The sequence below is a fragment of the Xyrauchen texanus genome, chromosome 12, assembly GCF_025860055.1.
Source record: "Xyrauchen texanus isolate HMW12.3.18 chromosome 12, RBS_HiC_50CHRs, whole genome shotgun sequence".
Taxonomy (NCBI): domain Eukaryota; kingdom Metazoa; phylum Chordata; class Actinopteri; order Cypriniformes; family Catostomidae; genus Xyrauchen; species Xyrauchen texanus.
In genome coordinates, this window is record NC_068287.1 from 37,545,388 (window position 1) to 37,571,581 (window position 26,194).

Here is a 26,194-nt window from a genome sequence, read left to right on the forward strand (position 1 = left end):
CCAAATGCCTGGAGGTGTACCACATTCATCTGTACAAACAATAGTATGCAAGTATAAGCACCATGGGACCACGCATCCATCATACCGCTCAGGAAGGAGACACATTCTGTCTCCTAGAGATGAACGTAGTTTGGTGCGAAAAGTGCCAATCAATCCCAGAACAACAGCAAAGGACCTTGTGAAGAAGCTGGAGGAAACTGGTAGACAAGTATCTATATCCACAGTAAAACAAGTTCTATACCGACATGACCTGAAAGGTAAGGAAGAAGCTACTGCTCCAAAACTGCCATAAAAAGCCAGATTACAGTTTGCAAGTGCACATAGGGACAAAGATTTTAATTTTGGAGAAATGTCTTCTGGACTAATGAAACAAAATCAAAAAACTGTTTGGCCATAATGACCATTGTTATGTTTGGAGGAAAAAGGCAGAAGAACACCATCACAACCATGAAGCATGGGGTGGCAGCATCATGTTGTGGAGGTGATTTGCTGCAGCAGTGACTGGTGCACTTCACAAAATTGATTGCATCATGAGGAAGGAAAATTATGTGCAACACCTTAAGACATCAGCCAGGAAGTTAAAGCTTTGTTGCAAATGGGTCTTCCAAATGGACAGTGACCCCAAGAATACCTCCAAAGTTGTGGCAATATGGCTTTAGGACAACAAAGTCAAGGTATTGGAGTGGCTATCACAAAGACCTGACCTCAGTCCGATAGAACATTTGTGGGCAGAACTGAAAAAGCATGTGTGAGCAAGGAGGACTATAAACCTGACTCAGATACACCAGTTCTGTCTGGAGGAATAGGCCAAAATTCCAACAGCTTATTGTGAGAAGTCTGTGGAAAGATACCCAAAGCGTTAAACAACTGAACCAAGTTAAACCTCCAATTGACTCCAATTAGCAGACCAAATACTAACAAAGTGTATGTAAACTTCTGACCTACATGTGATTGAAAAAAAAAAAGCTGAAATAAATAATTCTCTCTACTATTATTCTGACATTTCACATTCTTAAAATCAAGTAGTGATCCCAGCTGAACTAAGACAGGGAAAATGATTTCGTTTAAATGTCAGGAATTGTGAAAAACTGAGTATAAATGTATTCGGCTAATGTGTATGTAAACTTCTGACTTCAACTGTATTCACGTATTCTATCAGTCTCTCCTCAGCAGATCCCTCTAAATTTTAACTTACTTTTCTAATGATAAAAGGCAAATATCAATAACACTTCTATTATATACCATCTGCAAATATGCAGATATCTCGTTTCAAGAGATGTAATTCACAAACCTCACAAAAATCCAGCATTTTCTTCCCATCAAACACTCATCTAATATCTTCCTCTGAAGCGTGTATTTCATCAGCCAGAATCAAAACTTCAGGATCTGGATGAAAAGTTCCTCTCATTCACAAATCATGACATAGTCCAAGCTGCTTGCGCTTGATCCGCACGAGCGCGTGAGTGCAAATTCAAAGTTAAAGCACTTTACGTGTGTTATAAGTAAAATGTCTTATTCTCTATGCACTGTATGTACAATTGGTTTGATTTGGTATTTTTGGAGAAATTGTTAATGTTCACATGACATCCATGGTTGCTAGACTACTGTGTGTGCTGTTATTTCCTTCTTTCTAATATATTAAAAAAAAATTCATTTGCAAATAAATGACAAAAATTTGATGACTAAACAAAAATCAGAAGAAACTGCTATTTACAATTTAAAATACAATATCATTTTTTTTAGATCATCTTTTTACAAAGTTAAAGTTTCGTGTGAAATTGAGTAAATATAGTGCTAAATGAAAGTTTATATATTTTTTTAGCAATTTTATATTTATGTTATTTATTATATTAAATTGTGTGGTATATTGGCATTGTTTTTGGCCTATCGGCCACCCTGCTCTCTGGATATCGGCATCTGCCATTAAAAAAAACTGATATCAGTCGACAACTAGTCACGACTTCAATCTTGATACGTGAACTTTGACTTTCGTTCTGTTCACAGGTACTAAAAACAGTTCAAGGAAACGGTTCAAACGAAAACTGAAAACAAATGAAATTTTTTGCAGAATGTATCCGAAAACCAGAACAAACTGATTTTCAGTTGTTCCAAAGTGAAAATTGTATTAAATGCTGGTAACTGGTTATAACCGGTTAATTTTTTGTTCATGAAACTAAAGGGTTATCACAGTACATTTTTGGAACTACACCACTTCATGCTGCCTGAAAAAATAAAACATGTGCTTTGATCCTGAAGGAAATGGCTGCATCACACATTGCTTTGCCTAATTGCCTGTTGTGGATGTCGCTTTCTGTGAATGAAGACATTTTTTAATGACTATGTATAATTACTACATTCCCATGCATGGTTAATTCAGGTACAAGAAAAACATTATTAGAGGTAAAAAGTAAATTTCTCAGTTGTTTCTAAGTCTTCACTTAATTATTGCATTAATACAGATTTGATGCTGCTGGGCTTTGACTCGGAAGCAGATCTGTAAGTAAAATTATACTTAACTGTTAATTAACTGCTTGTTATTATTTCTATGCTGATAAATCCACCACGCAGGGGAAATAATTGCTTATTTCAGCCTTTTTTGGTGAGGTAAGTGGCTTATTTTGGGCTTGTTTTTCCAGACCAGGTTGCTTGTTTCTGTTGTGATATCTGGTAACGCTGAAATGGGTATTTCACCCACCCCTTAGTGCAGAGTACTGTCATTTAAAAAAAAATTTTTTTATTTTTTTTATTTTGTTTCCTAACCGGTAACCTTTTGGAACAAAAACAAAATACAGTTTTTGCACAGAACACTTATCATCAGAACAATCATTTAATTTTGTACATACAAGAGCTACAAGGCCTGACCTACATTGTCATTAAGGGTGAGTAAATTATCATTGTGGGGTGAACTATACCATTTTTACTGTGAAACCATTTTTAACAAACAAATAACCATGTTTTGCTCCAAAATGCAACTAAAATCTCAGTGCCATTACCTGAACACCAGTTAATTTATTGTTTACAGTTATTAAATCTCCCATTTTCACTTGTTGTGTGGCCAAATTAGCAAACATGTTTTGGACGTGTGATATTCAGAAGACATTCGATTTATTACATAATAATAACAGCCTGTGTCTCCAGTCTATGAACACAAAATTTTGTGGCCTGGACTTTCAGCTCTACAGGTTAGATCTGTTATCAGTGCACAGTTAAAGCTTGTAATGGACACAGATGGGCATAACAAACAATTTTGTTTGTCCTTCCAAACGGACGATTTGTCAAAGGCCAGACTAATTAATTAGCTGACCCCTGATGTGAAAGATCTGGATTAAATTGGTCTGAGGGAGGCCTGGTGGGTGTACTTTTGTGGCCAGGCCTGAGCATGTTGTAGGTGTGGAGAGGCAGCTCTGTGCCACTGGTTTGTTTCTGCCCTCTCTGCCAGGGTGTTAAGGTCAGTAAGCCCACAAGCTGCATCACAGCAAGGGAATTGGAGGACAGAGCAGATCAGGCTGTTTTTAAAAGTGGAATTTGATGCCATGACGAAGCAGGGGATATGTGTGTGTGCTTGCATGTGTGCGCGTGTGCGTGCACGTTTGTGATTGTGCATCCTAGCAGTGACCCATTTTGGCAACAAAAGTAATGTTGTTTTTGTATGTGATAAATGTGTTTGGCTCAAGGGAGAGTGGCCAGTTAATTTGTCACTGCCATTTTACTGTTTGGTATAAGGTTACATGTTGACCTTGTGAGGTAAGGAAATTATTCTGTGAATGAGTATCCTACAAACATAATAGATTTGTGGAATTGTAATGTGTTTTTCATCTTAACAATTGACAGGGTCTCTTTTTATGACTCTTACTGTCAAAATGTCAAATCTTTGAGTGACGAAAACTATTTTGATGTATTTTATCACATTTATAGATTGGATCTTGAGGAGACCTGTTATTGTATTCTCACATCTTGACATCATGGGGTAGTTTTTGATCATTTTAAAGGAACAATTCAGCCATAAATTATAGTAGTCATAATTTACAAACAGGAAAGACTTTATTTCTTCCATGGAACACAAAATAAGACATTTTGAGAAATCTCTGAGCTTCTTTTTCCATATAATGAAAGCATATTGTGACCAGGGGCATGGAGAGTACTGTAAATGATGACAGAATTATCGTTTTTGGGTGAAAAAAGCACGCAAAGAAATCAATTATTATTTTTTTTCACATTTTCTCTGATGTCTACAGTAAGCTAAAGTAAGATTATGACCTGAGAAATGTTGAGAAGTGTCCATCAACTCGTTAAAAATTCAAGGCAGCTGTTTTAGTATGTCAAATGCACACTTTGTCGCACATAAATCAGCATACTAACGATAGATTGCCACTGCATCCTTTCGTCCTCTCTCTCCTACTTCCCAACATGGTGTAATCAAGATTTATCAGCTTCAAGGCAGATGGTTTTCCTGAATGCCAGCCCCCAACCCCCATAACCCTCTTGCTGGATCCTGAGCCGTGGGCCAAAATGTTTGTCTAGACTTGAGTTATCCACCTCATCTAGGAATGACGACCCCTCCCCCTCACCCCATCCTCTTCCAACCCTAAATGTCCCCAAAGAAATTAGGGTCATCCATCCTTCCTCGAGTACCCTTACGGTGCTAAAAGTAGCTCAACACATGGCTGGAGCTTTTGTAGAACTGCATCCGTCTCATAAATCCATGCAAGAATTGCCATCAGTGACGCCTTTATATGCAAGATAATGCTAAAACATTCTCGGGTTCATGCAATGACATTGTTGAGTTGAATGGATTGAAGGAGGCAGGGTGGAAGAAGGGTGGGGTATCCAACCCTATGTGTCCCTGGAGGAATTTTGGTCATCTGCCCATCCTTGAGTACTGGTATGGTGCTAAAAGTAGCTTAACACATTGTTGGGCCTTTCAGAGAACTACATCCTGTCTTGTGGGTGACTTGTACCCCAAAAGTCTCAAAAATCTTTGCAATAACTGTCATAGTAACTAGGAATGTTGAACTGACATTCAAAGTTGTTTGGTTGACTAAAAGACTGGTTGACTAATTGGTCTTAAGGAAAGCCGGTATAATTAGATTGGTTTCGGGTTTACCTGACCCAGATCGAATGTGTTTCTTAGAAGGCCTTTACATAAGATATAACAGAATAGAAAAGTACAAAGGATCTTGAGATGTGTTTTTAAGTTGGACAATTTTTACTTGACATGGTGTCTATGCAAGAATTTTGTGGATTGTAAAATTTGGGCAAAATCACCTGTCTTTGATCGATTCGTGTGACATGTTCACTGATGGCCCATTACTTGCCTTTGCGATTCATCTTATCCTCAGTGTGCGCAGTCAGTTGGGATGTTAGGACCAAAGTTTTTGCTCACTTTGACGTTGAAGTCTGACAAGCAACATTAGTAAAGGACCGAAAAAATTCTACAACGTGCTCCTGGTTTAATTTATACTCACTAAGCACATTATTAGGAACACCTTATTTGTAAACCTACTTATTCATGCGATTACCTAATCAGTCAATCGTGTGGCAGCAGTGCAATGCATAAAAGCTTCAGTTAATGTTCACCTCATCCATCAGAATGGGGAAAAATATGATCTCTGATTTCGACCGTGGCATGATTGTTGGTGCCAGATGGGCTGGTTTTAGTATTTCTGTAACTGCTGATCTCCTGGGATTTTCACGTACAACAGTCTCTAGAGTTTACTCAGAATGGTAAAAAAAACAAAAAACATCCAGTGAGCGGCAGTTCTGAGGATGGAAACGCCTCGTTGATGAGAGAGGTCAACGGAGAATGGCTGGTACAAGCTGATAGAAAGGCTATGGTAACTCCGATAACCCCTCTGTACAATTGTAGTGAGCAGTCAAACTCGTCAAACTTTGAGGCGGATGGGCCACAACAGCAGAAGACCATGTCGGGCACTTTATTAGGACCATAATGTTCCTAATAAAGTGCTCAGTGAATGTGTGTGACACATCCAATTCAGGTCATGGAGCTTCTGCTAATGAGATGATGAGTTAAATCAGGTATGTTGGATTAGGGAGACATAAAAATGTGTAGTGTGGGGGTACTCCAGAACCAGGAATGTGAAACATTGGACTAGTCGATTGTTGAATGAATAGTGGACTAGTCGGCCATTGTGACCTATCCCTAATAGCAACACCATTTTTTATACAGGAAAGCATTCACAGGAAAGTTCACACAACATCAGCATCCTCAAGGGTTTCTGAAGCATTTGAAGCGTTTGCTTTTATACAATGGAAGTCTGGTGTAATGAGTAAAGGCCATTTTTTTAATTTAAACCACAAGACTTGAGAAGAATAGAAGGGCAGGCATGATGCACGCTCATTATAAGCTCATGAATTGGCCGTAGCAAATGGCGAGACACGTGTCCCTTTCTTTGTTTAGTCCGATCCTGAATTGGTGCCTTGAATGGGGTCTATTCATGGCTGACCATAAGGCTGCCTTTGAGAGTGGTGGCTTGCTGGTCCTCATTATCCCCAATGTGGCATTCCATTACACCTCATTTTGGCCAGCTTCAACAGGGAAAGTGGACAAAGCCTGCAGTGTGAAGGCGAGAAGTCACCGTAGAACTTCGAAGGACCAGAAATTGTTAATGCCTCCTCTTGTCTGAGGATTTCGTTATCCACCTGTCATCACATTAAAAGCATGGCGGAACATGATATTACAAAATTACATTTGGCAGCCAAGTATTGTAATCAAGACTTTGTCCCTTTATATTTGAAATTCCATCGATTTAAGCCAGAAACTATGCAATTTGGTGGAGAAGTAGGATATTTTGAATTGTAGTGTGTACGTCATAGAATCACAGTATGTATAGCAGGCTATTGTGTATTTGACTTTTCTTGATCTATTTGGATTATGGCTAGGGTCACAGTCTGTCTAGGAGTCAGTGCTTGTGGCAGATGCTGTAATAGGTCTTAATAATGTAATCTTAATTTGGTTTTAATCCAAAGCATCATTATACACACACATATAAAAACTGATACAGAAAAGTAAAATCTAAATAATAATAATTAGGTGTCAATAATGTTAAAAATAATACATTCAGCAAACTTTTAACTACTCTAAACTTTCAAATTTTTCACTTTTGCCACTCCATATGACACCAAAAACATCCATTCTCCTCGCCGCCCAAATCTAGTTAACTTCAACTGCGTGTTGTCTATTCACATAATGACAATTTTGTTCTGAACAACTCTCAGAGTGAATTTGCATGTGTGACAGATTTTTTATTTTCTCTGCCTACGTAGGTCCTTTACGTCACCTGTGTAGGAGTCAAGGGCTGCCTTTAGACAAAGTGAACAATCTCTCTATCCCTCCATCCGCCCACTCTGAACCGTTTGACTAGAGGGACAGTCAGATATGGGGCGGCAGTACACCAGATGTTGTTTTAGCCATGCTGCTGAAACGAGAGATGTAAGATACATGCTGTTTGAAGCCTGGATTGTTATCCCCAACATGGATTAATGTAGCATTTCCTTTGATGGTATCTGTTGAAGACAGGCTAGATCTTTAACCTTACTTTAACGATTTTGCTGATCACGGCTGTAGTAATCACATTTAAATTTGATTATTTAGTAGATTAGATCAAGCTGTCATCCATTCTTCCAAGGTCTCCTATCTTATCTTAGACATTAAAAAGATGATTAAACTTGAGGCTTTTGTAATGGGTAAAATTGTTATGTGACATTTTATTCTGTTGCCGTCAATATTGTAGTGTACTCCTAAAAGTTAACTTTTAACAGATATTTCTGCAAGTTGGTTAACTGGTCTCCAAGATGCTAAGCTTGTAAGGCTGGTCTGTTTTGCTGGTTTTAGATGGGTTTTTGGGTACTTTTTAGTTGATCAGTCTAGGAAACCAGCTAGATGACCATCAAAAAAATAAAAAAAAATATAAAAAAAATTTGCCTATGAAATATGTCAACAGGGACAGAAAAACTGCACTTTTTATGTCGTTTCATGAGGTCTTGTTTTACTAACGAAGTATAACACGAGTCTGGCTTCCTTTGGTTGATAGTACAGAGAACACTTGATAAATGTTCTTGTTTGCTTGCTGATTGTGTGGCTTGGTTTGAGTGGCTTGATTTGTTACTTTGGTTACCATATGATCCATTATTATCAGATCTGCTGAGGCTCACAGAAGATGATTCCATTGAAAACCTTTCATGTTTTTTTTTTTTTTTTATGGTGTATGGACCGCACAGGAAAGATGTAGCCACCCAGACCAGCAGTGAAAAAGCTTGGGAGTGCACACCCTTGGGGCTGGTTATGTTTTCTCTCTGTGGAATTTGCGGATCACCCTCTAAACTTTTACTTTCATAGGGGCTTGTGGTTTTACTTTATTTTTATAGCTGTACCAGAGCTGAAAGCTTTTGTCAGCGCTTTGTTTAATTTTCATTTTATTTGATTATTTATATGTATTTGTTTTGCGACTTTGATTGTTAGGAAGAGTTGGTAGATGACAAGAAAAGAAGAGGGCTATTTTCTACATGCTGAAGCTAATTAAGTTTATGTGGCCCCCCCTTTTACTATGGGTGAGAGCGTAGACAGTAAGTATATTTCTCCCTCTCTCTATTTCTAACTGTTCAGACAGAATCTGGCTATGCTGAACAATACGTCCAGTTTACCCACTCAAATTTCACACCCACTCAGCATAAAATTTGCAAGCAATAAGCAACACTTCATTTTTATAACTGCCAATATATGTTTTATATCACATACAGTGCCCTGAAAAAGTATTCGGACACTAAAGACTAACTGTAAAATGCATTAATGTCATTCCATTAGATAAAATATCAAACCAGGTGAACAACCCCTTTAAGCACCCAAATACGTTTTGTGGCCACTGTATCTGCTTTACAGATTGTCGATCCCTTTATTTTGAAAAGTAAAAGAAGATTATCTCCACACTGAAGAGATGATGGTATGCACCGATGTCCCACACACGGTCTGCAGGTAATGTGAAGCGTGTCTCATCTGTCAGGCCTCTTGTTTTGGCTAGGGTTTGCAATATCAGTGTGCCTTCTATGTACTTTGAAGGGTTCCGGTGTCACCCGCACAATACACACAACAGGGCCGTATATCCGAACAGTAAGACGAGACCTGTGTTTGCCTACTGCTCACCAGAGTCTTCGGCAACCGTCTGGACATGTTGGAGTTCAAGGTGCATTCACAAAAACTGAGAAGAAATAATAGAACTTGAGAAAATTTGGATAATGACTGAAGGACCTTAGCCAGAACATTGAAAATCTATTTTTGGACATTTTTTGGAAGACAGTTTGAGTGTCCTTCGGTCGTGCAGAGGTTATTGCTACAATGCTAGAATAGAAGTGCAATTGCTAAGATGTTTTGAGTGGTTTTTACCAAGTTGCTATGCAGTTGCTAGGGTGTTCTCAGTGGTTGCTCGGTGGTTGCTAGAATGTTCTGGGTGGTTGCTAGGTTGTTACTTACTGGACCAAGGTAAAAGAGCCCATTACAAAATCTTTGATTTTTTGCATTATAGAGATGGCTTTGGACAGCCAGGCAAAAATCATGAATCAGATTTCATAGAAAAAGAATCACATTTTAACTCAAACTGCACGATTTGAGGTGTCATTTATGTCCATGGCACAAACGGCATGGAACGGGTTACAGTCTGAAGATTTATACTTGGGGTTAAGGGTTTGTTTAAATCTTGTATGTGTGAGCAATTGTAACCCAATTGTGATACTTGCTTTTTATAGTTTTATGTCAATATGTTGGCAGATGTTCTTTACTCTCTTCTCACTTCTTCCTACTCTGTCTCTCTCTATTCTTGTCTCTAGAGAGTAGCTGAGCTCTCCTGTTTGTGCAGACATGTGTAAATGTGCACGTTATGTGTTAATTAAATTTAATGTGTAGTGTTCCATGTTTTTTACTGCTATAAAGGTTACACATTGACACCCTTCCCTATGAGCATCTGGCAGTATGTCGCTGAATGTGTAAGTAGGATTTGTGCAATACATAGGCTTTTAGGCAATATTCTGGTTTGTCCTGCTAATGGTAAGGTCTGATGGCCCCTGTTTTTGTTATCATGCTTCTAATGTGCTGCTATGTTTTCTGCCCCCTTTATAGATTCATTGAGTTTTGGATCTGAAGGAGATGGGACTTGGGCATCTGTCCATAGGAGAACAAGTCCAAACTCGTCACCTATAGCCATGATCGCTTTGCCGTGAGGCACCACACCCGCTTCTAATGGTGAGTCGACTTTCTCTTTCTTGTGTAAAAAACAGGTTGCAAAATTTTCACTAGTTAAACCAAAATGTACTTGTCAGACAAAGAATATGTCCCTGTGCTAACAAAGTAGATGCCGTGCCACGATCACAGGTGTTTTGAGAATTTTTTTTGAAGTTCAGTTAAAGTCCTGTTTAACTTAACATGGCATCTAAAAAATGTTGTGCTCCTGTGCGAGATGTTGGAAAATTCAGAGAGATGCAAGCAGCCTTACCAAGGTATGATGGCAGGAGAAGAATCATTCATATTTACGAGAAAAGCAATACCTAGTTTGTGATGGTTAGGTTTAGGGGTTGGGCTAGAGTTGGGTTATAGTTTATCCAACCAATCAGGTAGTGCTATCCTGATGGGTATTACTGATTTGTCCAATCAGATATGGCTTTCCTCATGAATATCAATGACTCTTTCCCTGCTATCCATTTTCAGAATTTGTGCTTATGACATGGCAGTGGCTTGAGTTGTCTATGTTAAAAGTCACATATTGACTCTGCCAAGTCGTCAGATCCAACAGTCTTCAAGAAACTCTTAAATATCAAAATTTGGACATGCAAAAACAGTACATTAAAACTTTGAAATGAAAAACTCTTTAACTTGGCTGTGCGTAGATGCTGCCTTGAGATTTAAATAAAACATGGTTGTAATCTGTAAAAGCCATATAAATTTACATTCTCTGCATACAGCCAACAAATAGTAACAGCTCCTTTGACAGCAGCTCTGGCAAAGACAAAAGCAGCTATCATGATTCCCATTTGTGTTACAGTTTTACAATCCTTGTAAGGTTCTTCTAAATATTAAAAAACTCATGCTGTCATACTATGAATAGGAGTGTGTCTTATCAATTAAGAATTGACAACAGTGGTGTACCACTGCCTACTCATAAGGCTTTTAATTTTTTTACTTTTGTAATTTGTTTTTCTCGCTCTTTCTAACAAAAGATAGAGGTGTATCAACTTTGTTGACAAAGAGTTTTTCTGTACTGTGCCTGACTCCTTAGTTTGTCAAAAAATTAGGCCTCGTTCTGTGTCCGAGAAGAATGTTTTTGCTGTGTCCGCTCTGTGCCCATCTAATTATCCTATTGGCTATCCATCCATGAAATGGTATTACACTGTGAAACTGAGCCAATGTGTCTTTTCTCTGAACAATTGTGATAGCTTAGCAACAATGTGGCTGCTTATAATGACCATAACAACAGCAAGGGTACAGCAGAGGATTATGGGGGATTATTACCTTTGATCTGCTCCAAAACAGGATGGGCAGAGATTGAGGTAGTTATTAGAAAAGAGCCAAATTTATTCTGTATGCTTTTTTTTTTTTTTAGATCTTTAAAGGATAGTTCACCAAAAAATGAAAATTCTATTATTATTTACTCACCTCTCAATTTGTATCACTTTTTTTCTTCTGTGGAACACAAAATTAGTTTTTGAAGATTATCCTGGATGTTCTTTGCCATATAGTGAAAGTGAATGAGGATTAATTAAAGGAACATTCCTAGTTCAATACAAGCAAAATCGGGGTTCCAGTGAGACACTTACAATGGAAGTAAACAGGGCCGATCCGTAAACGTTAAAATATGAACTCTTTCAAACGTATAGCAACAAGACATAAACAATATGCATTAACATTAATTTAGTGTGATAAAATCCTTAGTAGTGACATCTTCTGTGTAAAGTTATAGCCAATTTTACAAACCCAAAAATGACTGTAAAAATTATGATTTAAGTACGGGTTTCTCAACCACTGGGTTGCAACCCAAAAGTGGGTTGCGGATTATTGTCTACTGGGTCGCGAAATCTTTTCTGACATGAGTACAATTTATCAATAAGAAGCATAGAACTGTACATTTGCAATGTTTGGGGCTACATTGACCTCTATTGTGGAATCGTGTTAATATCTTCAGGTTTACGTGAATGACCGTAAGAGGGTTCATTTCTCTGACGTTAGTTATTAGCTGTCCAATCACAATAATTCACCAATGCTACAAATCATTCTTTTTGGACAAGGTCTCATTACATAGCATTGCATATGCTAGCTCCATGCATTACTAGTGTTGTGTTCGAGTCCACCTTGGTCAAGTCCGAGTTGTGTCCGAGTCAGACTTCTGCGTGCTGCTCATGTACCTAAATACTTCATGCGTCCGTGTGCGTCTCACAGCAGTGCAGAAGATAAAAAAATTCATAATTAATATTTGCTTTGCAATAAATCTGAAATCTTTAAATACCAACCAAAGTAAAACTTTTTGAGGTCTTCTTTAACTGAAGTAACAGGGTGAATAATAATTTTGAGTCATAAATTTAACAGAATTGTCCTTCAAATGTGTCAAAAAGACATGTGTAAGTTACCTGGTAGTTTACAATAAAGTTAAAATAAAATAAACATTTTAAATAAAAACATCACAACAAACTAAATTAATCTCGTATCATGAAGTTTAGCTTCATACACAAACTCTGTTATCTAATTTATAGTCTATAATTAAATTATAAGCTAAACATTTCACTGCCTAAAACATCCTAATATTTTATTGTGCATGGCTGAATGTTGTGAATGGTGGACAAATGCTGTAAAAGGATGTATTTTAAGCAGCTCTTCAATGCTTTGAATATAGTCAATCAATAATAAATAGGTGCTGTATAACTGCAATGCAAGCACTGTCTTAGCTACAATATTACCAGTTGTCAGGTCAAGTGTTGTGTGAAACTGCCTTGTTTAGTTTCAATTACATTGGATACTGTCTTTATATTTTCATTGTGCCAGCCACCTCGGTAATCGATGTTATACAGTAGTCTCTGTAGTAACATTCAAGCATATTGGTTGACTGATGAGCCTGTGCGCACGTGCGTATGTGTGTGTGTGTTTGCTTAAACACGGTGAAACAAGTTTGGCTATGTCTATTATTTCAGGGGCTAATACAGCTGCATGCAGACAGAGATGTTCATTATTTTCGGTTTCGTTATGCATTTATTTTATTTTTCATTGCATCACAAATGTCATGGATTCGGCTGGACCGTTTCAAGTCCGTGTAAAAATGCATCCGAGTCCGTGACAAGCCCAAGTCCATTTAAAATTGGACTTGTGACTAGTCAGAGTCCGAACTTGAGTACCCCAACACTATGCATTACCGTGCTAGAATTAATGTAATCCAATCTCTGGACATTATCATTTCAGAGTAGCAGTCCTAAGTAGGCTTGCCACCCATCCTGTAAAATACGTGATAGTCCCATTTTTAAAGATGAAATTATGCGTCCAATATCGAATCGATACAGAACACGATTTTTCCCAAGCTGGTCCGATGATGTAACCGCAAAATCATTCAATATAATTAATTTAACCTTGATGTTCATTGGAAATTGTGCCTATGGTGGGTAAGGGACCATCTAAATAGTCCTCACATTGTACTAAAATATGCTTAAACTGTGGAGCGTGTGGAAAGGGTCCGTCTGAGAACTTCAGCCAGTAGCACCAAACTACAAATGTTGGGCAATAGATATTAGTCTGCTATATAATAAGCATATAAACAACTCGATTAATTAACCGCACCATGGTGGGTCATGGATGGTTAGCATTAAAAAAGTGGGTCGCAGTGGGCAAAAGATTGAGAAACCCTGATTTAAACAACATTATAGTTCAAATAATACATTATTTTTAACAGAAGAATTAATGTTAAGTGCTTTTATAAAATTATAAGCTTCACATTTCTGCCTTTAACCCTCCAGAAATGGCCTGATTCACTTCCATTGTAAGTGCCTCAATGTAATCAAAATTTTTGCTTTTTTTTAAGAAAAGGAGAGATGAATCGAAATAAATGTTTGTGGTTATCAACATTATGCCACAGTTGCTGTCAATTGAGCTTAACTTGTATTGAACCCGGGATGTTTCTTTTTCATATTAATTTTACAGCAGAATTAATTTTGTAATACACAGTAGGCGTCAACATACATGTACATATCTCAACTAATTTCAGGTGCAAAACAGCTCTGCTAGAAACAGATGCTATTGTAAGAATACAAATTGATGATTACATTTAGAACAAGGGAATGATACATAATGGCTCCTACACACTACACGACTTTCAAAGATGTCGGATTGTGGTACCGTTCATATTACACAACTATCTGTCTTGTCACTGAAGTTGTAGCGTTTTCAAATTACATGACGAATCCGCGATAGGGGTTAAGACATTTTATGACTCTGCCTTGACTCCAAATTACATTTCACAACAGAGTACACGTTAGAAGTGATACGAGATACGAAAACAAATGCATGATCATATGTTATGCATTTCAGAATACGATGTGTATGTTTTTAATCGCCTCAAGGCATCATATATATGGAGTGGTGGTGGTGTAGTGGTCTAAACCACATAACTGGTAAACTGGTAATCAGAAGATCACTGGTTCGATCCCCACAGCCACCACCATTGTGTCTTTGAGCAAGGCACTTAACTCCAGGTTGCTCTGGGGGGATTGTCCCTGTAATAAGTGCACTGTAAGTCGCTTTGGATAAAAGCATCTGCCAAATGCATAAATGTAAATGTAAATGTAAATATATTTTATTGGTTAAAATATGAAAAAGTACATCCTACTGTAAAATCAAACTATTTGCTTACCTGACTGTCCAAGAGAAATGTACCACCTGGTTGTGGTACATTTCAGAGGAAACATAAAATCTGGTGCTTCTGCCAATGTTCCACTAATTGTTCCTCCATTTCTTCGGTCCAATGAGACTTTCTTGATACCGCAACCATGCTAGTTGATGTTCTGTTGCAGGTACATCAGGACTCCTCTCACTAAAACTTCCCATGCCCCATTGTAGGTCAACGCTACTGTTGTAACTCTACAACATTCAACTGTTAACATTCTAGATATCTCGCTGACATCGGAGATGCGATTCTCTCAAATCGCGTCTTTGATAGTTCATACATTGCGATCATCACTCACAGGAGCGAGCTCCGATTTGCCCATGATTTCAAGCTTATGTCGGCGATCTCCACAAAACTGTCGGCGAGTGAATATCAGACTTAAAATGGTGTAGTGTAAACTTGGCATAAGGGACACCCAAAAGGGATGTCATTTGAAACGATTTTCTTATCAGAGCAGGCCAACATTTCAAATTTAGGGTCTGGAGTTCCAACAGCTCCTGATGGTTTGTAGATGCAGATATCTGTACCATGTGCTTAGTGTTGAAACAGCATGACCCTTCGAGATGTCTCATTTTAGAATACACCATGTTGCTCATGCAAGACTAGCACCATGTGTGATCTGATTAAAAACACTTCCTTAGCTGTTTTTAAGGCTGGAAATCTGTTTCTAATGTATCTTTATTTGACAGATGAGTCATACTATGTGTTGATACATTAATTCATTTGGAACTATATTTTTGTGTTTTGATGAGAGATGGTTTAGTTTTTTTGGTGGTGATTTTTTTTTTTCAGTAGTTTTTCCCTGAATTAAACTTGGATGTCAAACTAACTTTATTGCACCCCAAAATGTGCTAGTGTGAAAGTACCCTAAATCTAAGTACCTTGTATGATTCACTTCTTAGCAAAAGCACAGAAGGGAAGAAAGTATGTTATGATCATTGTCTGTAAACAGTAAACATTCAGCCTTGTTGTTTACATTGAAACATATTTGCTGTGGCGATGGAAGACTTCTGAGTGGGTGCTGTCCCTTGTTTCCATATTCTCAATAAAGTCTCTACTGTGCCTCCTTGTTAATGAGGGGAAAAATCTGTGATTCAAACTCACAAAGGCATACACTTCAACACAAACACAATCAAAGCTCGTAAACTGGAAATTTTGCGCAATTGAATTCTTGGAGCACTGTGTATTTATGTTCGTAGTGTTTGCAGAGCAGAATAGTTTGAATTGGGCAAATAATGAAGTCATCTGCAAGTCTTGTTCTTAGATAATTTATGTGTATTGAACCATTTCTGTTTCATTTAAACTGGCTGTGGAAATGAAGGATTGCTGCTGGAATAGTGACGTTTTGTTACTTTTCCACTGTCCCTCATCTGCCCTTGGTCAAGCGATTATGCCTGTAAAGTTAAACGCACACGCTTGATTTTCTCTCAAAAATTCTGTTTAGCTATGACTGCCTCAAAGTGTAGAGGGGTGTGTGTTTGTGTGTGTGTTGCTCCATGGGGACAGCTCTCTCCCATTGCATGGGTTATATTACCTTTCTTAAAATACCACAAGCGCCAGGTGTGCCCAGGGCACGTGGAGGACATTTTAGTGATGGTATCAAACTCTGCAAATGACAAAACGATGTTCATGATAAGGGCTGGACAATATGGCCAAAAATAGGATTACGATATTCTTTTTCATATCGTTCGATATCGATATTTATCACAATATACATTCACATTTGCACTTTTTTTTTTATATTTCCAAGTTGGCAGAAGAAATGTAGAAAAAAATAAATCCTAAACAGTCAAAATAGTCCATAAAAAACTGCACTGGTAGCCCAGCCAAAGCCAAAGCAAGCAGTGGTGTCTGAGGGATCTTTTACCAAAATATCACAAATATTTTAGAGTTTATCAATCGAGTGCATTTGTGTTAAAACATTTTTTTATGACAGTTAAAAGAGCAACTGTTTGTTTCTAAGCATAATGACAGCATTTCATTTTTAAATTCAAATTATTTTTATATTTCGTTACATACAGATACCCAAGTATGGGGGCATACAGTAGAAGCTCTTGTGACTGAGGAATATACTGTTTGGGGGTTCAAATGTATCCCCTGAATGAAAAATTTAAAAATGTAAAAGCCAGAATGGACCATTTTTATGTTTTCATTCAAGTGAGAAAGACTAGGCTACAAACTAGTAATTTTATTTTCTTTCCTTGTCATCCATGCCAGAGATGGAGACATCTGATTAATTTCACTAAATTAGAGCAGACATCTGTTTATTATTAAAGGCTTGCAGCATGCTGCTTAATAAAGCTAAATTTAGAAGGAAAAAAAAAATGTTATAGTCTAAAGTTCCTCTGGAACCACATTAACTGGACGTGTGCAGACAGGGCATAAATGAAGCATGTTCGGTGCTAAAGAAAAATATTAAATAAGAATACAACACAGAAAGATCAGAGCTGGTGTACACTTGGTGTACACTTGTCATGCTGCTCACTAGAGATGACACGAGGGTGCAACCGTCATCATGGTGACTGGCATGGCCTATCCATTAGCAACGCAGGCAATGTTAGGAACTTCTTACAGTCTGAGAAAGCCGAACTGCTTGCATTTTTAGCGGCAGGCACCTGATCGTTTAGATGTAGAACACATGCGAAATATCAGAAATTACTCAAAAGATTTATCACGATAAATATCGTCCAGCCCCATTCATGATGACAATGGGTTAAAGAGAAGCGCTGTAAGTTATCTGGATGAATCAGCGTGATGATGGTTAAGTGAATCTGTTGAGGAGTACCTTTGACCTTGATAGAGCTAGTTTGATATGGGAAGATGTTTTTTAATTATTTATTTAAAACTGTAGTGTGAAATTTCTGCACCACTAGCGGCAATTTCTGCACCTCTCCTTTGATCTGACCTTTGACCTTGCATTGAACTTTGAGCCTGACTAATGGCCTCTCAACATATATTGTATTCGAACCCCTGCAATTATCATTACAAGGAAAGATAAGTCAGTTTTTTTAAATACCCTGACTCATATCTTATCTTCATATCATGATGGGGAATTTCTATTGGCTTTTGTTTTTGTTTTACTGCTAAGCTAATGCTATTTTTTTATACCCTAACTCTAACTCTACCTTTAAACCGAACCCTAACCTTTTTGGATTTTTAGATATTCATTAAAACAACTTTAGATTGTTTATGAAGCAATCAGGTTTTGTTCCCTACAATCAGTGTTGAACTCAACAACGAAATAACTGATGAAAACAACAACGAATACAAGACGAAAAAGACACAACATGATGATAGATCAATTATTTTATTAAAGCATAATGTTGATGAAAATATGACAAAAAGTATTAGTGCAAGATATTAATAGTCCAAGATAGAAACAAAGGAAATATATTCTGTTTATTGAAGAAGATATTAGATATGGATTCATCTAATCCAGTAATCCAATATTGGGGTGGGCGATATATATACACTCACCTAAAGGATTATTAGGCACACCTGTTCAATTTCTCATTAATGCAATTATCTAATCAACCAATCACATGGCAGTTGCTTCAATGCATTTAGGGGTGTGGTCCTGGTCAAGACAATCTCCTGAACTCCAAACTGAATGTCAGAATGGGAAAGAAAGGTGATTTAAGCAATTTTGAGCGTGGCATGGTTGTTGGTTGTTGGAGTATTTCACAATCTGCTCAGTTACTGGGATTTTCCACCATTTCTAGGGTTTACAAAGAATGGTGTGAAAAGGGAAAAACATCCAGTATGCGGCAGTCCTGTGGGCGAAAATGCCTTGTTGATGCTAGAGGTCAGAGGAGAATGGGCCGACTGATTCAAGCTGATAGAAGAGCAACTTTGACTGAAATAACTTTTCAACCTTTTTAACCTTTATGGCCACCATGTACCCATCCTCTGATGGCTACTTCCAGCAGGATAATGCACCATGTCACAAAGCTCGAATCATTTCAAATTGGCTTCTTGAACATGACAATGAGTTCACTGTACTAAAATGGCCCCCACAGTCACCAGATCTCAACCCAATAGAGCATCTTTGGGATGTGGTGGAACGGGAGCTTCGTGCCCTGGATGTGCATCCCACAAATCTCCATCAACTGCAAGATGCTATCCTATCAATATGGGCAACATTTCTAAAGAATGCTTTCAGCACCTTGTTGAATCAATGCCACGTAGAATTAAGGCAGTTCTGAAGGCGAAAGGGGGTCAAACACAGTATTAGTATGGTGTTCCTAATAATCCTTTAGGTGAGTGAATGTGTGTGTGTGTATATATATATATATATATATATATATATATATAGCGGGTTGGCCACTGATCGCAGGGTTGGTAGTTCGATTCCCGTCCCACACGACTCCACATGCCGATGTGTCCTTGGGTATTGACAGTATACCCCAATTTGCTCCCAATGGCAGGCAAGTGCCTTGCATGGCAGCTCTGTCTAGAACACGAGAAAAAATGACACTGCATGAAATTTCACTTTAGCCACTGTCAAAGCAAATTCAATGACATTCATCCCGCACTCCAAACATGCCTCCCATCCAAACACTCTTGCAGCTGTGCTTTGCGAGTGTTTCGCGCACAGCCTGAGACACGCAAATGCATGCACATGTATTGCTGTCAGCCCAGTCCCTTCATTTGAACTCCTGTGACAGAAAAAGAGCAGATCACACCTGTTTCTCATTCTAGTTTCTCTCGATGTCAAGTGGGTTTCTGAAATACACATTAAAACCCTTTCTAAAATTCTGTTCGAATTATGTTTAATATCAGGAAACAAACCAGAAATAATTTCCTTCAAATATTTTATATGTTCTTTTTAGAGATGACAAAAACACAGAGCCTATAAAGCGTTTATTTATGGATAATCTTTTAATTTCTATGTTATTACATTTTTGCATTGCATTGAGATGTTTCTTGAGGAAAGTTATAGCAATAATCATAATAATAACAACAACAACAACAATAATTATAATAAGAATAAGAAAACAATTGGTGCACATCATCAGACGGAAATGTGGCATATTATGGTTTTTCAAGTTCGAAATAAAGAGAATTTTATAAGATTAAGAAGTTTTCATTTATGAAGTGTTTAATTCACTGACTATACTGACTACACATTGCATCATGGCTTAATATATAATATAATTTTACTTAGAAATATATTGTGATATATATCATTATCGTGATATAAAATTGGTCCTATCGTGATATAGGATTTTGGCCATATCGTCCACCCCTATTCCAATATGTTGTGGATTTCCCGTTTTAATTGCGCAATTTGAACCTTTAAAACAGGTTTAATTTCTAATCACTATATCCTCAACATATACACCGATCATCCACAACATTAAAACCACCTGCCTAATATTGTGTAGGACCCCAAGCAAAAACAGCTCTGACCCATCAGAGCATGGACTCCACAAGACCTCTGAATGTGTCCTTTGTTATCTGACACCATGACTTTAGCAACAGATCCTTTTAGTTCAGTAAGTTGCGAAGTTGGGCCTCCATGAGTCGGACTTGTTGGTCCAGCATATTCCATAGATGCTCAATCGGATTGAGATCTGGGGAATTTGGAGGCCAAGTCAACACCTTGAATTCTTTGTCATGATCCTCAAACCATTCTTGAACAATTGTAGCAGTGTGGCAGAGCATTTTATCCTGCTGAAAGAGGATAGCCACTGCCATCACAGAATACTGTTGTCATGAAGGGGTGTACATGGTCTGCAACAATCTTTATGTAGGTGGTACATGTCAAAGTAACATCAACCTGAATGCCCGGACCCAAGGTTTCCCAGCAGAACATTACCCAGAGCATCACACTGCATCCACCGTCCTACCTTCTTTCTATGGTGCATCCTGCTGCCATCTCTTTCCCAAGTAAACGAAGCACACGCACCCGGCCATCCACATGATCTGAAAGGAAATGTGATTAATCAGTCAATGTCGCTCAGATCCTTACACTTGCCATTTTTTTCTCCTTCCAACACATGAAATTTAAGAATTGACTGTTCACTTGCTGCCTAATATATTCCACCCTGTGACAGGGCGGAGGGCGGGGCCGGGTCGTGACTATACACACCCAGTCCCTTATCAGGCTAATTAAGCCTCCGAGAGGAATAAATGCTGACTGCGGATGGTGGTGCGACAGAGAGAGATCGTTTACGGGCAGCTGACCGTCATATGTGTGTTTGTGACTTTTGTTTAAGTTTTCAAGTCAAGCCGGTTCTTGCCTCCTCCTTTCCATTGAACTCCCTCTACATACCCCTTGACAGGTGCCATTGTAATAAGATAATAAATGTTATTCACTTCACCTGTCAGTGGTTTTAATGTTGTGGCTGATCAGTGTATGTAATTAAACAACTTGAGGTCACACTTTAGCTTAGGTGGCCTTAACTACTGTGTACTAACTTTAAATACATACAAGACTATATATTTACTGTGTAACTACATGTTGTTCTGCCAAATCCCCACATTTGCTGCTACTGAGGTTGAGGTACAGGTAGGTTCAGGAGTAAGGGTAGGGTTAGTGTTAGGGTTAGGATTAGGAGTTAGGTTTTGGGATAAGGGTTGGGTTAGGGGTAAAGTTAACTGTGTAATTACAAATGTAATTAAATGGAAGTACTTAAAATTTAATTACAATGCAACAACATGTATGTACATAGTAATTACATTGAATCAAATTAAGTTTGAAGTTTAAATTAAGAAAATGTTTATAATTGTTTTCTAAATGTTTGAATATTTGATTCAAGTTTGGTCTGTTAAAGTCTTTCTCTTTAGTTTTGTCAAACTAAAAGGTATTTTTTTTGGCTGACTAAAATTATACTATTTTAGTCAGAGTGAATATGCCATAAATAATGGGCAGACCCTGAACTTTACAAATACCATTGTTTTTATATAAAGCTAATTATAATTAATATAGACTAACTATAAAAGAAAACTTTTAGCATTTACTTTTAGTTTATTTATAAATAAATTCTACTAGAACATCCACAAAATGAGCTTTTAGCAGATTTTGTCACGAAAGTGTAACAATTTTTTTTTCACAGCAGATAATTTAATGGCAATAAAATTACCTCATAAATAGGGACCATGCACGAAATTCTCTAACTTTTCTTTAATTTTCCCACTTGTGGCTTTGTATTTCAATTCAGAATGTGGTCAAGTAATGTTTTAATAGCTTTAATCTTTTGCTAATTAACTTCTAGAAGCTACTAGTTGGACTCATTTCTCAAGAGTGTGACCTCTAATAAAACAGACTCAAAAGACTATTAGTTATTAAGTTGTCTATAATGAATAAAACTGTGTTTCGTATGAAAATGGTCTTTAAATTATTTTCACTTTAGCTAGAGAATGTTTTTATCTTGGTATGATACAAAAAACTTTTTAACTGATTAAAAGTTACTCTCTAATTGTCAAATATCCATGAACTTTCATGGAAGCACTTAAAAAGCACTAGGCCCTCTTACCAAGTCTTAAAAAACACTTTTTATGTTAATTATCCAGCGTCTGGATTTACTTCACCATTCCAGCGATTGCAATAGTGACTCAAGGGTGTGAGTTCTGTCACAGCTGTCTCTGCAAAGGCTTGTTATCCCCGGTTTCTTTGACAAATAAAAAGTAAGCAGAGATAACTAAACAAGTCATCTTACTCATCCTGCTTGGGTTGATCTTTAACCGGCTAATGAGCCTGTTTTTCGTATTATCAGCTGAACGTTTAGTTTTAGCTCTGGGGACTTCTCAGAGCTGCATTGATAAAAACGTTTTTTCCATGTAAAAAGTGGTGACCCTTTTGAAATTATGCTTGGCTAGAACTTTGACAGTGGTTGTGTTTACATTGAAGTGTTCAATGGATAAATGAATTCACCTCACATATTGTGCCAGGCTTTCTGAAGTTGTGGAGCGCATTTTGACCACTTGCATTGGCGCGTACATTTTTCAGCAATTTGCATTTACATTTTTATGTATTTTGCAGAAGCATATATTTATTCGTATGTGTCCTCCATGGGAAGCAAACCTGGGGGTAATTGCAAAAGCTGTTTAAAACCCACTCATATTTGTACAATTACATTTAGTAGCACTAGTGGTGCTGAAATTACACACTTTTAAAAAAAGAAAAGAAAAAAAAAACATATGACTTTGACAAGGTTCCCGGTATGCAGTGGGTAGTACCTACCAAAAGTGGTCCAAGGAAGGACAACTGGTGAACCGGCAACAGGTTCATTGATGTGCCTGAGGAGCGAAGGCTAGCTTGTCTGGTCCTATCCCACAGAAGAGCTGCTGTAGCACAGATTGCTGAAAAACTTAATGCTGGCCATGATAGAAAAGTGTCGGAACATAGTGCATCGCAGCTCGCTGTGTATGGGGCTGAGTAGCCGCAGACCGGTTAAAGGGCCCATGCTGACCCCTGTCCACCAATGAAAGTGCCTACAATGGGCACGTGAGTGTCAGAACTGTACCATGGAGCAATTGAAGAAGGTGGCCTGGTCTGATGAATCACATTTTCTTATAGATCATGTGGATGGCCGGGTGCGTGTGCTTCATTTACTTGGGAAAGAGATGGCAGCAGGATGCACCATGGGAAGAAGGCAGGCCGGTGGAGGCAGTGTGATGCTCTGGGTAATGTTCTGCTGGGAAAACTTGGGTCCTGGCATTCAGGTTGCTGTTACTTTGACATGTACCACCTACATAAAGATTGTTGCAGACCACATACACCCCTTCATGGCAATGGTATTCCCTGATGGCAGTGGCCTCTTTCAGCAGGATAAAATGCTCTTCCACACTGCAACAATTGTTCAGGAATGGTTTGAGGAACATGACAAAGAGTTGAAGGTGTTGACTTTACCTCAATTCCCCAGATCTCAATCTAATTGAGCATTGAGTCCAATCCATGGAGGCCCCACCTTGCAATTTACAGGCTAAAAGGATCTGCTGCTGAAGTCATGGTGCCAGATACCACAGGACACATTAAGAGTCCATACCTCGATAGGTGAAGTCTGTTTTGGCGGCACGAAGTGGCACAATAAACTGCACCTGAAATGTCATTCAATTTGCACTCTTGTAGTCTTTTGTGTGTGTATATATGTATATATATATATATATATATATATATATATATATATATATATATATATACACACAAAAGACTACAAATAAATATATATATATATATATTATTTATTTGTGATGTGAGATCCAGCTTTTGATACTTGGGACCATTGAGGGACTCATACACCGCTATTACACAAGGTGCAGACATTCACTGATGCTCAAGAAGTCAACACACTACTACAGTATATTCATGTTATACTTTATGTAAATACCTGTAATGTAGATTCTGAATTTCTAAATAAAACAAAATATTTTATCTCTTATATTTGTATAAATACATAAAATAATTAGTGTGAAAACTTGAAACAAAAGGGGAATGCAAATGTGTGCACTCAACTATACAGTGTATATATTAAACACTAAGTATTTTCTTTGGCTTTTGATCTTGTTTTTGAACAACAATCTAAATCAAGCAACTCTATGATGTGGCAACTAAAACCGCCATTTGGCTCCTAAATGTTTCAGTTTAGGAGCCAATGACTCCTTAGTCATTTTTTTTAGTCTGGAGTCCTGTATGTTGTTGTTGCATAACAGTTACAATTGAGATTTTTTAGCATTACTCTAATGCAGAATGGGGTACTAAATTTGCAGAAAAACATTGTTAGAATGCAAAAGAATCTTAATGGTCCTATTATAGACTTTATTGTATTTATGCAAAATTATGATTATTTATTTTCTTTCCTTTTGATTTTGGGTTGAAATGTGACTTGGACATGTCCTTGGCAGGTTTTGTGAGACTCACCATTTAGGTCTTGCAGTTTCTAGTCTACCCGGAGCAAGTGGGATACAACCTAATAAATAGGAGGGGGACATATTATACCGAAAGTCAGAAGGCATTTGCTCGAGCTTTGATACACAAGTCTATCGCCACAGGGAAGACATGTGTCTTTTCACCCATCTCATGCTGAGAAAATCTTTAAATTTCTTGAGAAATGTACTGGCTTTGATGCCTAACTTCATGCCTCTTGATGTCTTGAACACACTTCTGCATTTATTATGCATGTCATTATTTGATATTATTTTATATTCAATTTATGTATGTTACAGTACTATGTGCTTATATCATATTAATAACCGCCGAGTGATGCTTATCCATTTTCAGCAAGTGAGTCTTTGCATTGAGTCTTTGTACAAAGGTGGAGCAAACTTGATTTGTTAAGCAAATCTCTGGTCAGGTCAACTCAGTTCAGAAGGTTTTGGGTCAGTCTTTGTACTCAAGTGATTTTTGTCTGCGCAGATGCAGTGAAGTCATTGTTTACATAGAAATAAACATTGGATCAATTCATCTAAAAACAACTACATTCTGTTGCAATGGTGGTATGGACTTACAGTCCATGTATTTTCCTGTATTATAGCAGTGAATGAGCAATGAGAGGTTCCCATCTGAATAGCCTCTACATACTCCAGTTTGGCCTTTCTGTATGACCTTATTTTGTTGTAGTCTGTGTTTGTCTGAAGGGATAGTTCACCCCCCAATACATTCTGAATGTTAGCCACAGTCACCATTAACTTTCATTGGGTACGTGTCGGACCGCACCTGTGGGGATTTGTTGTCTAGCCTGATTGATTGACAGTTCATGGCACCAAGAGGCCTCAGGGGAGTGGATGGCCACAAGGGGAATTTGTTTAACCCCTGGATTACACACGTTCAGGCCATAAAGGACCTCATATATATTCATTAAGCCACCACCCCTGCCACACTGCCATGCATTTGAGTTAATGCATGTGTCTTTGAGAAATGTTTCAATCATAATGGCTCCCTCTCTCACTGCTGTAAATAGATTTAAAACACCACAAGATCATTTGAGCGACATTTCCACACTACAAAGATAAGTGTAATGAATGTACATATATGGGTGATTGACATGACATGTCCACTAAATGCATTGCCTAGTGTGTCATACACTCACTGAGGACTTTATTAGGAACACTTGTACATCAAAAAAATCATCATCATCAATCGGCTGCGAACAAAACGGGTTTGCAGTCAGTCTTGTTCGCAGCCGATTGATGATGATGATGATGATGATTTTTTTTTTTTTTTCAAAAAAATCATCAAAACATCAAAAAAAAAATGGGTTCTCAAAAAAATATTTGTAAATTGTTTGACTGTCTGGGCAATGTATTCTCTGTTCAGGCTTCTACAATAA

At 37.8% G+C, this 26,194-nt stretch overlaps 1 protein-coding gene across 1 annotated transcript in view; it reads left to right on the forward strand.

Moving 5' to 3' along the window:
* LOC127652990 (protein TANC2-like) overlaps nucleotides 1-26,194 on the forward strand; it is a 176,613-nt gene that overhangs the window by 29,115 nt on the left and 121,304 nt on the right. Inside the window, 1 exon segment of the mRNA XM_052139455.1 lies at nucleotides 10,127-10,249. The gene's annotated coding sequence lies outside the window, so the exon portion shown is untranslated.